General features: G+C 39.7%; 1 pseudogene; it reads left to right on the top strand.

Moving 5' to 3' along the window:
* Positions 1-11,157: 11,157 nt before the first annotated feature.
* LOC143690656 (actin, cytoplasmic 2 pseudogene) overlaps positions 11,158-17,172 on the top strand; it is an 18,878-nt pseudogene continuing 12,863 nt past the window's right edge.

Genomic DNA, 17,172 nt, shown 5'->3' with positions numbered 1-17,172 from the left:
TAAGAGTGTGGGATAATGGTGGGAGGAATATAAGGCTGGATCAGGCTGAATTTATTGATATGGGCCCACTAAGCAGAGATTCTGCATTCAATGTTATAGCTAGAGCAGTTAGAAAAGGTGTTAACAGCTTGTTTGGGTGGTTGGTTGAAACATGGATCAAAAGGTGGCCAACATTACCTGAGGTTGAAATGCCAGAACTGCCCTGGTATAATGTAGATGAGGGGATCCAGAGGCTTAGAGAGATTGGGATGTTAGAGTGGATTTATCATGCAAAGCCTGCTCTTACACCCCAGGAATGTCCAGAGGATGCACCTTTTACCAGAACAGTGAGAAATAAATTTGTGAGACTAGCACCATCATCCCTCAAGAGCTCTGTGGTTGCACTTCTCTGTAGGTCAGATATTACTGTAGGAACTGCTGTCACTGAGCTGGAATCCTTAAACACAATGGGGATGACAGGATCCCGAGTTGGCAGAAGCCAGGTGGCAGCACTTAATCACCAAAGACAGGGTAGACGTGGGTATTTTAATAGACAACAAACTCAAAGGAGGCATCAAAATTATATGACACACAGAGATTTGTGGCATTGGCTAGTAAATCATGGGGTGCCTAGAAATACAATAGAAGGGCAGTCTACTAAATTCTTGTTGGAGCTGTATAAGCAAAAGAGTTCTAGGTCAAGGGAACAGAAGTCTAACCTGAATTACAAAAACACAGAGTCACGGCCCCTTAACCAATTTCCAGACTTGAAACAGTTTACAGACCCTGAGCCCCTTGAATGAAGGGGAGGTCAGGTCCCTATGGGGGAGAAACCTGTTACACTGCCACAAATTTATACTGTTAACCTTCCTCTAAGTCTTCCCCAAGGAGACCGACGGCTTTTTACCAGGGTAACTGTGTATTGGGGAAAAGGAAATGATCAGATATTTCGGGGATTATTAGACACTGGTTCAGAAGTGACATTAATTCCAGGGACCCAAAACATCACTCCAATCCACCAGTCAGAGTGGGGGCTTATGGAGGCCAGGTGATCAATGGAGTTTTAGCTCAGGTCCGTCTCACAGTGGGTCCAGTGGGCCCCCGGGCCCATCCTGTAGTTATTTCCCCAGTTCCGGAATGTATAATTGGCATAGACATACTGAGCAACTGGCAGAATCACCACGTTGGTTCTCTAACTCGTGCATTGAGGGCTATTATGGTGGGAAAGGCCAAGTGGAAGCCACTAGAACTGCCCCTACCAAGCAAAATAGTAAATCAAAAGCAATACCGTATTCCTGGAGGGATTGCAGAGATTACTGCCACTCTTAAGGACTTGAAAGATGCAGGGGTGGTGATTCCCACCACATCCCCGTTCAACTCTCCTATTTGGCCTGTGCAGAAAACAGATGGGTCTTGGAGAATGACAGTGGATTATCGTAAACTCAACCAGGTGGTAACTCCAATTGCAGCTGCTGTTCCAGATGTAGTATCATTGCTTGAGCAAATCAATACATCCCCTGGTACCTGGTATGCAGCTATTGATCTGGCAAATGCTTTTTTCTCAATAGCTATTAGTAAGGACCACCAGAAACAGTTTGCTTTCAGCTGGCAAGGTCAGCAATATACTTTCACTGTCCTACCTCAGGGGTATATCAACTCTCCAGCCCTATGTCATAATCTTGTTCGCAGAGACCTTGATCGTTTCTCCCTCCCACAAGACATCACACTGGTCCATTATATTGATGATATCATGTTGATTGGACCTAGTGAGCAAGAAGTAGCAACTACTCTAGATTTACTGGTAAGGCATTTGCGTGTCAGAGGATGGGAGATAAATCCAACAAAAATACAGGGGCCTTCCACCTCAATAAAATTTTTAGGTGTCCAGTGGTGTGGGGCATGTCGAGATATCCCTTCTAAGGTGAAGGATAAATTGCTGCATCTGGCCCCTCCCACAACCAAAAAAGAGGCACAACACCTAGTTGGTCTTTTTGGATTTTGGTGACAACATATTCCTCATTTGGGTGTGCTACTCCGGCCCATTTATCGAGTGACCCGAAAAGCTGCTAATTTTGAGTGGGGACCTGAACAAGAGGAGGCTCTGCGACAGGTCCAGGCTGCTGTGCAAGCTGCTCTGCCACTTGGGCCATATGATCCAGCAGATCCAATGGTGCTGGAAGTGTCAGTGGCAAATAGAGATGCTGTCTGGAGCCTTTGGCAGGCCCTTATAGGAGAATCACAATGCAGACCCTTAGGATTTTGGAGCAAAGCCTTACCATCTGCTGCAGATAACTACTCTCCTTTTGAGAAACAGCTTTTGGCCTGCTACTGGGCCTTAGTAGAGACTGAACGCTTAACCATGGGCCACCAAGTTACCATGAGACCTGAGTTGCCTATCATGAGTTGGGTGTTGTCTGACCCACCAAGCCATAAAGTTGGGCGTGCACAGCAGCACTCTATTGTAAAGTGGAAATGGTATATACGAGATAGAGCCAGAGCAGGTCCTGAAGGCACAAGTAAGTTACATGAAGAAGTTTCAAGATGTATTAGCTAGGGTTCTCTAGAGAAACAGAATCAACAGGGAACACTTGCAAATATAAAATTTATGAAAGTGTCTCACGTGACCGTAGGAATGCAGAGTCCAAAATCCACAGGGCAGGCTGCGAAGCCGATGACTCCAATGGATGGCCTGGATGAACTCCACAGGAGAGGCTCACCAGCCAAAGCAGGAATGCGACCTGTCTCCTCTGAGTCCTCCTTAAAAGGCTTCCCATGATTGGATTTAGCATCACTAATTGCAGAAGACACTCCCCTTTGGCTGATTACAAATGGAATCAGCTGTGGATGTAGCTGACGTGATCATGACCTAATCCTATGAAATGTCCTCATTGCAACAGACAAGCCAGCGCTTGCCCAATCAGATGAACAGGTACCACAACTTGGCCAAGTTGACACCTGTCCCTAACCATGACAGCGAGTGATTCCATTGTAATCAGCAATGAGTAGTGCTCAGTCTAGTCACTGGAAGCCTTTTTTTAAGGCGGATTCAGAAGAGACAGGCTCTCTTCCTGCTTCAGCTGGCAAGCCTCTCCTGTGGAGTTCGTCCAGACCCTCCATCAGAGTCATCGGCTTCACAGCCTGCCCTGTGGATTTTGGACTCTGCGTTCCTGCGGTCACGTGAGACACTTTTATAAATTTTATATTTGTGAGTGTTCTTTGTTGATTCTGTTTCTCTAGAGAACCCTAACTAATACATCTAAGAATCCCAACAAACTCCAAGTCCAAGAAACATGAAGAAAACTACACCACAGCATGTCATAATCAAATTTCTTAAAACCAACAATAAAGAGAAAATATTAGAAGCAGCTAGAGAAGGGCAGGCCCCAGTGGCTCATCAGGTAGAATTCTCACCTGCCATGCTGAAGACCTGGGTTCAAATCCAGGGCAAGCCAATGCAAAAAGAAAAAAGCAGCCGGAGAAAAACGGTATGCTATGTACAGAGAAATAAAGATAAGAACGGAGCAAGTTTTTTCATTAGAAACCATGCAAACCGGAAGACAGCGGAGTAACATCTTTAAAGTACCAAAAGATAAAAAAAAAAAAAAAAAAAAAACTGTCACGATAGAATTCTATACTCAGTGGCTAAAAAAAAAAAAGGGTAGTACAAAGGACCCTGTGCTGGAATTGTCCTGTTTCCTGATAGTCATGGTGGTCACACAAAGCTACACATGTGATAAAATCGCATAGAAGTAAATACACGCACTCACACACACAAACAAGTGCATTGAAAGCCAATAAAATATGAATGAGGCTGGTGAATGGTATCCACATCCCTGGTTTTGACATAGTATTATCATCGGGAAAAAGTAGGTGAAAGGTACACAAACCCCCATATTATTTTTTCTACAACTATGAATCTGTAGTTATTTCAAAATATAAAGGAATGCAAAACCACGCATTTATTATCTCACTGTTTCTCTGGGTCAGGTCTCCAGGCACTGCTTAACTAGGTCTTCCAGCTCCAGGTGTCTCACAAGGCTGCAATCAAAGTGTTGTTCAGGACCGCATTCATCTCAGGACCCAAGTGGAGCAAGAACTGCTTCCAAGCTCACTCCGCGCTTTTTGGCGGGATTCAGGTTCTTGGGGGATTTGGGGCTGCAGCCCTCAGTTCCTTGTCACGTTGGCCTCTCCACAGGGCAGCTCACAACACACAGTCTGATTTCATCCGAGTAAGCACTGAAAAAGAGCAAGAGCTAGCAAGATGGGAGTCATGGTTCATTATTATTATTGTTATTTAGAGTTATTTATTAAGCTTAGTGTATTTAAACACTTGTTTCCTCGGCGGGAATTCATATGTGATTATTAGAGATGAGACTTATGTGAGCATCACTCAACATTTTATCACATATCAGATAATATCTTTCTGAATATGAGATGAGCCCTGTACATCAATATGAGTGAGCCCTGTACGTCTGTGTGCCTGCCCACACACACAAAAAATGCATTTCAAATATGCTGACAATATACCATAATGCAAAGCGATTTTACATGGTATAATACTAGTGCAGACATTGCATGCTAAACAACAGTGGTTTTCCTTGTGAAGGACATAATGGTCGCAACTTCCAGGAAATGTATTAAAAGACATCAGATATAGCTTTCACAATGTGACTGTGTGATTGTGAAAACCTAGTGTGTGATGCTCCTTTTATCTACCTCATCAAGAGATGAGTAAAACATATGGAATAAAGATGAATAATAGGGGGAACAAATGTTAAAATAAATTTAGAGTGAAATGCTTGTTAGAATAAATTTAGATTGAAATGCTGGTGATCGGTGAGGGGGAGAGGTGGGGGGTATGGTATGTATGAATTTTTTCTGTTTTCTTTTTATTTGTTTTTCTGAATAGATGCAAATGTTCCAAGAAATTATCATGATGATGAATATGCAACTATGTGATGATATTGTGAATTACTGATTATATATGTAGAATGGAATGATGAAAAGTTACGAATGTTTGCATTTTATCTGGTGTTTTTTGGTATTTAAAAAATTTTTAATTAATAAATAAATTTTAAAAAGGAGTTATATTCAACATTATTCTTGTAACCTTATTATTAATAATAAAAGATTAAAAACAACACAAGTGACATCATTGAACACTCTGCAGCTTTAAAAAAAGAGGAAGCTCTTTATTTACTGGAAAGCTCTTTTGGATATATTTTTCAAATAAAATAAAGCAAGGAAAAATCAATGTGGATAGTGTTACCCCTTTTTGTGTAAGAAAGGAGGAAACATATATATATATAGTTGTATTTGTGCTAAGTGAACACTGGTTGGATTCAAAAGAAACAAGCATAAGTGTTCATCTATAGGGTGTGTGCTGGTGAGAAAAAGATCAGTGCAGATAAGAATTTATATAATATGGAGTGTAAATGTTATAAAACTTCTCAAGACATACCGTATTACATCATTTTGAGTTTTATATATATTAATAGTATAAATGTTAAAAATAAACAAATGTATGACACACATACACACACAAAAAGAGCATCAGAGAATCAGCCATGTGTATGTGTGATAGCCCTGGGGTCAGCTCATGGGATGAATTTTTAATCCCATGCCATACTAACTTCGCTTTTATAACAGATCTGTAAAAAAAGAAGAAGAAGAAAAGAAAATAAGTGCCAAGTCCCTCATGTGCCATATCAATAACTTTGCACAGTTCATTTGTGATCAGAATATATTACTATATTAAACTGTAGAGCTGTGTTCCAGTAGCCATGTTTCTTGAAGATGATTGTATAATGATATAGCTTTTGCAATGTGACTGTATGGTTGTGAATACCTTGTGTCTGATGCTTCTTTTATCTATGGTACGGACAGATGAGTAAAAAATATATGGGTAAGAAATAAAGAAATAATAGTGGGGACAAAGGTTAAAATAAATTGAGTAGATTAAAATACTAGTGGTCAATGAAAGGGAGTGATAAAAGGTATGGCATGTATGAGGTTTTTTTCTTTTTTCTTTCTTTTGCAGGAGAGATGCAAATGTTCAAAAAAATGATCATGGTGATGAATACACAACTATGTGACGATATTGTGAGCCACTGATTGTAACCACGTCAAACATGTTTATATGTCAAGAATGCTTACATAACAAGAAGGTTTCTATATTTGTGCATTGTTTATAATAAAAAAAAAGGAAAAACAAAACTCCCCAAATGCAACTTTCCATTGATAAACTTCCCTCACTGCCAACATTCAAATTCTCTAATAAAAATTAATCAGGTTATTTTGGCTGATGATTAGAAAGTATTGGTAGATGGCCCTGGCTCTATGGGATTGACGACGCTTTCCTGATCAAAAGAAGGAAAATAGTTGTAACTAATAGAGTATCAGTGGCTGAGAGACTTCATATAGAGTTGAGAGGCTACTCTGGAGGCTACTCTTAAACAAGTATCAGCTAGACATTGCTAATTACCATGGTTTGCCAAATCCCAACCAAAACCATTCCTGCCAACCCTAAGGAATACCTAGGGCTTTGTCTGAGATTCTACAAAGGTTCCATGTACTATGATTACTTTCCAGAAACCTACAGCCTCCAGATGGGTGCCTATGCCAGATAAGACCTGAAGCCCAGAGGGGCCAGCCTCTCCAGAACATCAACTAATTCCATCCCCATATCCCGTATTATCAACAGCCCTTTGCAACATGAAAAAGTTAGAATAGGCATAGCCTAAATACCCCTAAAGATTGGGAGAAAAATAAAAGGAGGAGGAGTTATACCAGAGAGGATAGGATTTAACAATGAGTATAATTGCTGAATCATTATATTGATATTTCTCACAGTCTCCAGTGTCTTGAAACAGCTAGAAGTAAAAACTTAAACTTGTGCGATTGTAACCCATACCAAACTCTGAAATCTAATTGCTCTGGTGTGCTTTGAAATTTATTGCCTTTTTTTTTTTTTAACTTCGTAACAGCTCATTAGATGGAACTGCCAGCACTCTTATGCTCCAACACTGCCCCCAGGCAAGGGCTTAATTAAGCCACGTCAGAGAGACAAGTAAATGGTCAGGTGGGCTATTCCCTAAAGGGTGTATCTTACCCAAGAAAAGGGGTCGTGGCCCAGTTTAAGTGGAATCCCTCCTTTGGGAAATTCAGGCCCCAGGGGCTGGAAAAAAGAAGCAACCAAAGCCTGCCTAGTACCTCACCCTCAGTCTCAACCAGGCCTCTGTCAGGGAGAGGCTGCTGAAATGAAAGACACTGCATCACTATTCATAGGAAAATCTAACAACCTGCTGAGTCTCACTCACAAGGAAACTTGATACTGGCTACTCTCTCCTCCTAAGACATGGGCTTGTCTGGCCTGGGAAAATCTGACCAGGGTTGATCATATCAGAGGAGATCCTCCTCAAAAACAGACTCCATATAGGCAGGGCAAGAAAGAGATAAACAATAACTGAGAAATTCTGATCAGTTAAACAGAACCTATGCTAGAGGTCTAGAATAACTTGAATTGAATGCCAAAGAACAGATAGAGAACAAAGCCATCCAGCAAGAAAACCCTAGGTACAGGGTGCAAACAACCTCCAGAATAACTAATTAAGGGAATCAAATGCCTAGACGCTGACAAAAAATTACGAGCCATACTAGGAAAATCGAAGCTATCGCCCAAAGAACCAACCAATGGTTCAAATGAGATACAGGAGTTGAAATAACTAATTCAGGATGTTTAACAGACATGCAAAATCTCATTAAAAATCAAATCAATGAGTTGAGGAAGGATATACAGAAGACACTGTGTGAGCATAAAGAAGAACTTGAAAGTTTGAAAAAATATATCACAGAACTTATGGGAATGAAAGGCACAATAGAAGAGATGAAAAAATAGACGATTGTACACTATGTATGCAATGTTTATATGTTAAGAATGTTTGAAAAATAAAAAAGGATGTTTATATGTCGTTTTATCAATAAAAATATCTTTTTAAAAATAGAAAAGCAACAGAGCCCTATAATAATATATTTGAAGAGGCAAAAGAAAGAACTAAAGGACAGGGCATCTGAAATCCAACACACAAAAGAAAATACAAAATAAAGAATGGAAAAATATGAGCAGAGTCTCAGGGAATTAAATGACAACATAAAGCACACAAGTATATGTGTTATGTGTGTCCCAGAAGGGAAAAGGAGCAGAAAGACTAATAGAGGAAATAGTCACTGAAAATTTCCCTCTCTTATAAAAGATATAAAATTACAGATTCAGGAAGTGCAGCATACCCCAAACAGAATAGATCTAAATAGATCTACTCCAAGACATTTGCTATTCAGATTGTAAAATGCCAAAGACAAAGAGAGAAACCTTGAAAGCAGCAAAAGAAAAGCAACCCATCACATATCAGGAAAGCTCAGTAAGACAATGCGTAGATTTCTTAGCAGAAAACATGGAGGTAAGAAAACCGTGGAATGATATATTTAAGATTCAGAATAAGAACTGCCAATCAAGAATTCTATGTCCTATAAAACTGTCCTTCAAAAATGCGGGGGAGGGCAGGCCATGGTGGCTAACTGGCAGAATTCTCACCTGCCATGCCGGAGACCCAGGTTTGATTCCTGGTGCCTGCCCATGCAAAAAAAAAAAAAAAAAGAAAGAAAGAAAGAAAGAAAGAAAAGCAGTGCCAAGTCCCCCATGTGCCATATCAATAACTTTGCACAGTTCATTTGTGATCAGAGTATATCACTATATTAAACTGTAGAGCTGTGTTCCAGTAGCCATGTTTCTTGAAGATGATTGTATAATGATAGAGCTTTTGCAATGTGACTGTATGATTGTGAATACCTTGTGTCTGATGCTTCTTTTATCTATGGTACGGACAGATGAGTAAAAAATATATGGTGCAGCTGGAGGCGTACAGGGACAGCACGGCCTGGATGGCCACGACATCTCTCTGACATGACCTGTGTCATCTTCTCATGGTTGGCCTTATTGAGGGGTTCCTCAGCTAGCAGCACCAGGGGCTCCGCCGGGAAATCAAATATTTAGGAGCAAATTTAACCAAGGTCACAAAAGACCTATACACAGAAAACTATAAGAAATGGCTAAAAGAAATCATGGAAGACCTAAATAAATGGAAGGACATACCATCTTCATGGACTGGAAGACTAAATATAGTTAAATGTCAATTCTACCCAAATTGATTTGTAGATTCAATGCAGTACCAATTAAAATTCCAACAATTTACTTTGCATAAATAGAAAAACTAATAACCAAGCTTATTTGAAAGAGCAGTGTGCCTCGGATAGTTTAAAATATTCTGAGAAAGAAAAATGAAGTTGGAGGTTTCACACTACCTGACTTTAAAGCATATTACAAACCTACAATGGTTAAATCAGCATGGTACTGGCATAAAGATAGATACACTGACACAAGATAGAATCCAGTGTTCAGAAATAGACCCTCTCATCTGTGGACAATTGATCTTTGGTAAGATGGTCAAGCCAACCCAACTGTGTCAGAGCAACCTTTTCAATAAATGGTTTTTAGAGAACTGGATATCTGTATTCAGAAGAATGAAAGATAACCCACATCTCACATTCTACACAAAAATTAACTAAAAATGGGTCAAGGACCTAAACATTAGAGCTAAGACCATAAAACTTTTAGAAGAAAATGTAAGGAAACATCTTATAAATCCTGTAATAGGAGATGGTTTCCTAGACCTTACACCCAAAGCACAACGATAAAAGAAATAGATAAATGGGATCTCCTCAAAATTTAACTCTTTTGTGCATCAAAGAACTTTGTCAGTAAAGTAAAAAGGCAGTCTTTACAACAAGAGACAATATTTGGAAACCACATTTCAGGTCAGGGTTTAATATCCAGAATATATAGAGAGATTCTACAACCCAACAACAAAAAGACAAACAAACCAATTTAAAAATGGGCAAAAGACATGAATAAACACTTTTCAAAGGAGGAAATACAAATGGCTAAAAGGCAAATGAAAAGTTGTCCAACTTCACTGGCTATTAAGGAAATACAAATCAAAACCAAAATGAGATATCATTTTACACCCACAAGAATGGCCATTATAAAAAAAAACAGAAAATGACAAGTGCTGGATGGATATGGAGAAAGAGACACACTTACCCACTGTTCGTGGGAATGTAAAATGATGCAACTGTTCTGGAACCAGTTTGGTGGTTCCTTGGGAAGCTAAATATGGAATTGCCATATGATCCAGCAATCCATTTACTAGGTAAATATTCATAGGAACTAAAGGCAAGGACCCAAACGGACATTTGCACACCTACGATTATAGCAGCATTATTCATGATTGCCAAGAGATGGAAACAGCCCAATGTCCTTCAATGGACAAGTGGCTAAATAAGCTGTGGTATATACATAGAATGGGATATTATGCAGCTGTAAAACAGAAAAAAGTCATTAAGCATGTAACAATGTGGAAGAACCTTGAGGACATTATGCTGAGTGAAATTACCCAGAAACAAAAGGACAAATATGTGTGGTCTCACTAATACGAATTAACATTAATGAGTGAACTTTGAGAGTTAAAGTTAAGAACACAGGTTATTAGGATTTGGAAGGTAGAGATTACAGAATGTGCAATAGGCCTGATTGTAAAAATTCAGAAATGTATAACACAATATTATCTGATGGTAGCATAATAATATAAGTATATTGAATGTGAGTATGATTGAGTAAGAAGTGCTGTGGGCACATATGATACCAAAACAAAAGATAGAGGATAAAGACTGAGACATATAACTTAGAAATGCTCAGAGTGGACAATGATGGTGATAAAATGTACAAATATAAAAACATTTTTGCAGGAGGAGAAACAAATGTCAACATTACAAGGTATTGAAAATGGGGTGGTAGACAAGGAAAAAATACAATCAACACAGGCTAGGGTCTATAGTCAACAGTAACATTGTAATATGCTTCCACTGAATGTAACAAAGGCATTATGACAAAGCTAAATGTCAAGGGCAGGTGGGGGGGTGGGGGGTGGGAGTGGGGGCGTGGGAGTGGGGAGTGATATGGGAACGGGTATGGATTCTTTGCAAAAGAAAACAAAATGTTTTCATATAGATTATTATAGCAAAGTATGGCTGTTTACTTAGGTTGGATTGTGTGATGTATGAATAAAACTCTTGGGCCAGAAGGACTCCTACATAGGCCAGGAGGCCCAGAGCAAGAGAGGCATCCTGACCCTGAAGTTCCTGGTGGAGCATGGCATCGTCACCAACTGGGAGGACATGGAGAAGACCCGGCACCACACCTTCCACAATGAGCTGTACATGGCCCCGGCGGAGCCCCTGGTGCTGCTGGCTGAGGACTCCCTCCATAAAGGCCAACCGTGAGAAGATGACCCAAATCATGTTGGAGACCTTCAACATCTGCCATATACATGGCCATCCAGGCCGTGCTGTCCCTGCACGCCTCTGGCTGTACCACAGGCATCCTCATGGACTCCGGCAATGGGGTCCCCCACACCGTGGCCACCGATGAGGCACGCCCTGCCCTATGCCATCCTGCACCTGGCCAGGCGGGACCTGATGGACAACCTCATGAAGATCCTCCCCGAGCACGGCTACAGCTTCACCACCACAGCAGAGCAGGAGAGAGTGCCTGACACCAAGGAGAAGCTCTGCTACATCATCCGGGACTTCGAGCAACAGATGGCCTCCACCGCCGCCTCCTCCTCCTCCTCCCTGGAGAAGAGCTTCGAGCTGCCCCATGGGCAGGTCATCATCATTGGCACCAAGCAGTTCCGCTGTCCCGAGGCCCTCTTCCAGCCCTCCTTCCTGGGCATGGAATCCTGTGGCACCCACGAAACGACCTTCAGCTCCATCACGAAGTGTGATGTGGACATCCTTAAGGAACTCTACGCCAGCCCGGTGCTGCATGGCGGGACCACCACGTACCTGGGTGTCGCCCGCAAGAAGCAGAAGAGATCACAGCGCCCGCGCCCAGTACGATGAAGCTCAAGATCACAGCCCCTCCCCTCCCCGCTCCTAGTGCAAATATTCGGTGTGGATCGGCGGCTCCATCCTGGCCTCGCTGTCCACCTTCCAGCAGACGTGGATCAGCAAGCAGGAGTAGGAGGAGACCGACCCTGCCTCGCCCACCGCAAGGGCTTCTAGGGCACCTCTAGTTGCCTTACACCCTTTCCTGATGAAATCTAACTTGTGCAGAAAACGAGATGAGATTGGCATGACTTTATTTGTTTTGGGTTTTGTTTTGTTTGTTTGTTTGTTTTGGTTATTTTGTTGTTGGTCGTGGTTTTGGAGCTTGATTCAGGATTTAAAAACTGGAACCGTGAAAGTGACAGCAATCCGCTGGAGTAAGCACCTCCAAATTTCTACTGATGTGGCTGAGGACTTTGATTATATGTTGTTTGTTTCTTTTAATAGTCATTCCAAATACCTTGAGATGTATTGTTTCAGGAAGTTCCTTGTCTTCCCAGAAGCCCTCAACTTCTCCCTAAGGAGAACTGCCCAGTCCTTGCCCACGTTCACACAAGGGAGGGCGACAGCATTGCTTTCCTGTAAATAATGCGTCATTCAAATTTTTTAAAAAAAATTTTCCACCTTAATACTAGTTCTTTTTTTATTATTATTATTTTGAATGGTCAGTCATTGTGCCCTGCCCCCCTTCTTGTCCCCTAACTTTAGATGTATGAAGGCTTTTGGTCTCCCTGGGAGTTGTCATGTTGCAGAGGCAGCCAGAGCTTACCCGTACACTGACTTGAGACCAATTCAATAAAAGTGCACACCTTAGAGAAAAAAAAATGAACAGAGAGTTAGAATGGGCATAACCCAAATACTCCTAAAGAGTAGAAGAAAGATCAAAGGTATTAGTGGAGTTGTACAGAGAAGGTAGGGTTTAACAAATGAGTATAATTGCAGAATCGTTATGTTGATATTTCCTTTAGTGTTCAGTATCTTAGAGCAGCTAGTAGTAAAAACTTAAAATTGTGGAATTGTAACCCATACCAAACTTTGAAATCAGTTATACAACTAACTGTTGTGCGGTACTGTGAAATTTACTGCCTTTTTGTAAATATGTTATTTTTTACACACAGGAAAGAAAAAAGTCTATTGTGATGATAAAAACATATTTATTCCTTCTAGTCTCCAATGTTCTGGAGTAGCTAGAAAGAACCATCTGAGAGGATGGCATGGTAGCCCATGACAAACTCTGGGATCTGTCCAGTAACCACTTGTTGAAGAGTGCTTTGAAAACTATTGCTTTTTTCTTTCTTTGCTTTGATATATATTATACAATTTAAAAAGTTTAAAAAATGAACAGAGAGAAACAAGTGCTAAAGAAAATGTGGAGAAAGAGATGTTTCTATTCACTGTTGGTAGGGAAGCTGAGAGGCACAGCCCCTCCGAAGGACAGTGGGATGGTTCCACAGGAGGTGAAGGGTAGGGTTGCCATATGATCCTGCAATCCCGTTGCTAGGAAGAACAGAGACTGGGGACACGAATGGACATTTGCACACTTTTATGGTGGCAGTATTCAGGATTAAGGAATAGAAGGAAGAACTGTGATGTATACATACAATGGACTACTGAGCATGGGTTTTCAGGTTCAGGCTTAATGTTGAGGGTCCTAGACTATAAGCTCTTACTGCAGTCACATATGTTCAGGAGTTGTAACTTATTTCTAAATTCTGAGATACTGAGCTATTTGTGTATAACCTAGTCATTCCCTGAAAATTCAAACTTCAGGTATATATGTGACACCTGAGACTCTGAGTTAGAGCACTGAAACTACAAAAGCCAGCATTACCCAATACAGCAATCAGCAATCGTTTAAAAAGTTGAAAAAGTGGTCAGACTTTGACTAGAGCTATGAATGAAGCTGATGTGCAGAGGACTAAGGTAAATCAGAATACAGGGTAAAGGATGATGTCCCTATTTTAAAATGCCAATTTCTGTGTGAGACCAAAGGGAGAGATGTTTATTTGGTGCAAAATTTATATTTTAGGTAGCCCATTATCTAACTTAACATTTATGGTCAGTTTATTTGAACACCATAATTACACAGAATTTTGAATAGGGCATGAAATCTTGTTGGTTTGTACAAGTTAGTGTCATTCCCGATATATCCCAGAGTAATTTGGGCAGAGAACAAAGAAACATCTGCAAAGTCCCCTTGGGGGGGCTGGGAAAAAAGGAAATGTTCAACTTCCCCATCTAAGAAATTCCTGTTATTCTTGGAAGCAGTGAGGACAACAAATTCGATAAGCTCAGCCTGTAATCTTGGGGTTTGACCCTATGAAGCTTAAACCTGCAAAGGAGAAGCTAAGCCTACTTATAACTATGCCTACGAGTCACCCTAAAAGAACCTCTTTTGTTGCTCAGATGTGGCCTCTCTTGCGAAGCTAGCTTGGCAGGTGAACTCACTGCCCTCCCCCCATTATGCGGGACATGACTCCCAGGGGTGTTAATCTCCCTAGCAGCATGGGGCAGGACTCCTGGGATAAACCAGGACCTATCATCATGCGATTGAGAAAGCTTTCTTAACCAAAAGAAGGAAGAGAGAAATGAGACGAAGTTTCAGTGGCTGAGAGATTTCAAAGAGTTGAAAGGTTATCCTGGAGGTTATTTTCATACATTATATAAATATCCCCTTTTAGGTTATGGTGCCTTGAAGTGGCTAGAGGGGAATGCCTGAAGCTGTTGAACTGTGTTCCAGTAGCCTTGATTCTTGAAGATGATTCAAGAATGACTATATACTTTTTGCAGTGTGCCTATGTGATTGTGAAAACCTTGTGTCTGATGCTGAGTAAAAGTGAGTAAAAAAAAAATAAATAAGGAAAAATAAATAAATAAATAATGGGGAGGAAAGGGGTACAAAAAATGGGTAGATTTAAGTACTAGTGATCAATGAAGAGGGATAAGATATATGGGATGTATGAATTTTTTCTTTTTCTGGAGTGATGCAAATATTCTAAAATTGATCATGGTTAATAGGGGAAACAAATGTTAAAATAAATTTAGTAGATTGAAATGCTAATGATCAATGAAAGGGAGGGGTAAGGGGTATGGTATGTATGAATTTTTTTCTGTTTTCTTTTTATTTCTTTTTCTGAATTGATGCAAATGTTCTAAGAAATGATCGTGATGATGAATATACAACTATGTGATGAAAAAAGAATGTTCATATTGTATGTTGATTGGTTTTATTAATAAAAATTTTTAAAAACGATCATGGTGATTAATACAAACTATGTGATAATATCATGAAAAAAGGTGCTTGTAATATTAAAAAGTTTTAAAAGATAATATAAAAGGTATAATTTTACAGGGTCAAGTATTGGGACCGGCTAATTAAGAACAGAAAAATGACTTTGAAAATTTAACACCATTTGTTTCATTTTGGGTAAGAATTAAAATGAATAGCTTAGGCTTGCTTGAAATAATTTTTAAATCCCTTCTTCCAATTCTGACCACATACTTCTGTAAGACTGATTTCTCTGCTATGAGTGTGATGCAATTCAAATAAATCCTAGAAATGGTTTAGCTAAAAAAAACAAATTAAAAAAAAAAACACCTAGGGCTTGAACTGAGAGTATAAAGTTTTCATGCACTAACTAGGTTTACCTTCCTGGAACCTATAATTCCCAGAGGGTTCTTAGGTCAGATAAGTCCGAAAATCACTATATTAATATTCCTTCTAGCCTCCAATGTTTTCATGCAGCAAGAAGAAAAAATCTGAGATGTTGAAATAGTAGCCTATGACAAACTCTGGGATATGCTCTGTAACTACTTGTTGAAGAGTGCTTTGAAACATATTGCTTTTTTATTTCTTTCCTTTATATACATGTTATATTTTACAATAAAAAAAAATTTTTTAATTGACCAGAATTTTAAAACTCTCTTTAGAGGTTCCTTCATATACAGAGATGGTATTTTGGTGATATTAATTTGCATAAAGTGTGATCTGAAATAGACAACTAATTCTTTCTTCCCCTTCCTCTACCCCACCCCATTCTGTCCAGGACAATATAAAAGTGGCCTAAATACTCGGATTGCAATCAGTGAAATGTGGTGAACAGTACAGATTTGCCTTTGGTTGCTTGGTATCTTTAAAGGTGTGGACAGATGAAGATAGATCACCCTCCCAAACCAACTCTCCAGTTACAAACCTTTGTCCAGAAGCAAATTAAGGTCTTAACATTAAGGTACTTACTATAATAGATTGTTTTCATAGTTTACATTAGGTGTATTTTTCCCACATACCTCCCAATTATTAACACCATGTATTAATGTCATATATTTGTAATAATTCATGAAAGAACATTCTTATACTTGTACTATTAATCCGTATCCATCATCCACAACAGAATTCACTGTTGCACAGTCCCATGTTTTACCTTCTAACTTTCATTCTAAAAACATGCACGACCCCAAACTTCCCCTTCCAATCACATTCACATACATATTTCAGTGCTGTTAATTACACTCACAATAATATGCACTATCATCACCACCCATTTCCAAACCTCTACAATCAACCTAAATAGAAATTCTATATAAGTTAAGTATCAGTTCCCCATTCTTTACAAAAGCCCCAATCTACAAGTTTGACTCTATGAGTTTGCTTATTATAATTAGTTTGTATCAGTGAGATCATATGACATTCGTTCTTTTGTGTCTAACTTATTTCACTCAGCACAATGTCTGCAAGGTTCGTCCCTGTTGTCGCATGCATCAGGACGTCATTCCTTCTTACAGCTGAATATTATTCCCTTGTATGTATTTGCCACATTTTGTTTATCCACTCATCAATACACGCTTGACTTGCTTCCATCTTTGGAAATTGTGAATAATGCCACTATTAACTTTGGTGTTAATATCCGGTCAAGTCCTGTTTTCAGTTTTTCTGGGCATATACTCAGTTGCAGGATTGTGGTGTCATATGGTTATTCTATATTTACCTTCTTGAAGAACTACCAGGCTATCTCCTACAGCAGCTGCACCATTTTACATTACCACCAGCAGTGAATGAGTGTTCCTACATCTCTACATTCTCTCCAACATTAATAGTTTTCCATTTGTTTAATAGAGACCATTCTAGTAGATATGTAATTATATCTCATTGTGGTTTTGATTTCCATTTCTGTAACAAAGCTAGTGATGTTGAGC

Source organism: Tamandua tetradactyla, chromosome 7 (assembly GCF_023851605.1).
Source record: "Tamandua tetradactyla isolate mTamTet1 chromosome 7, mTamTet1.pri, whole genome shotgun sequence".
NCBI classification, from domain to species: Eukaryota; Metazoa; Chordata; class Mammalia; order Pilosa; family Myrmecophagidae; genus Tamandua; species Tamandua tetradactyla.
This window is presented reverse-complemented; position numbering and strand designations above follow the sequence as displayed.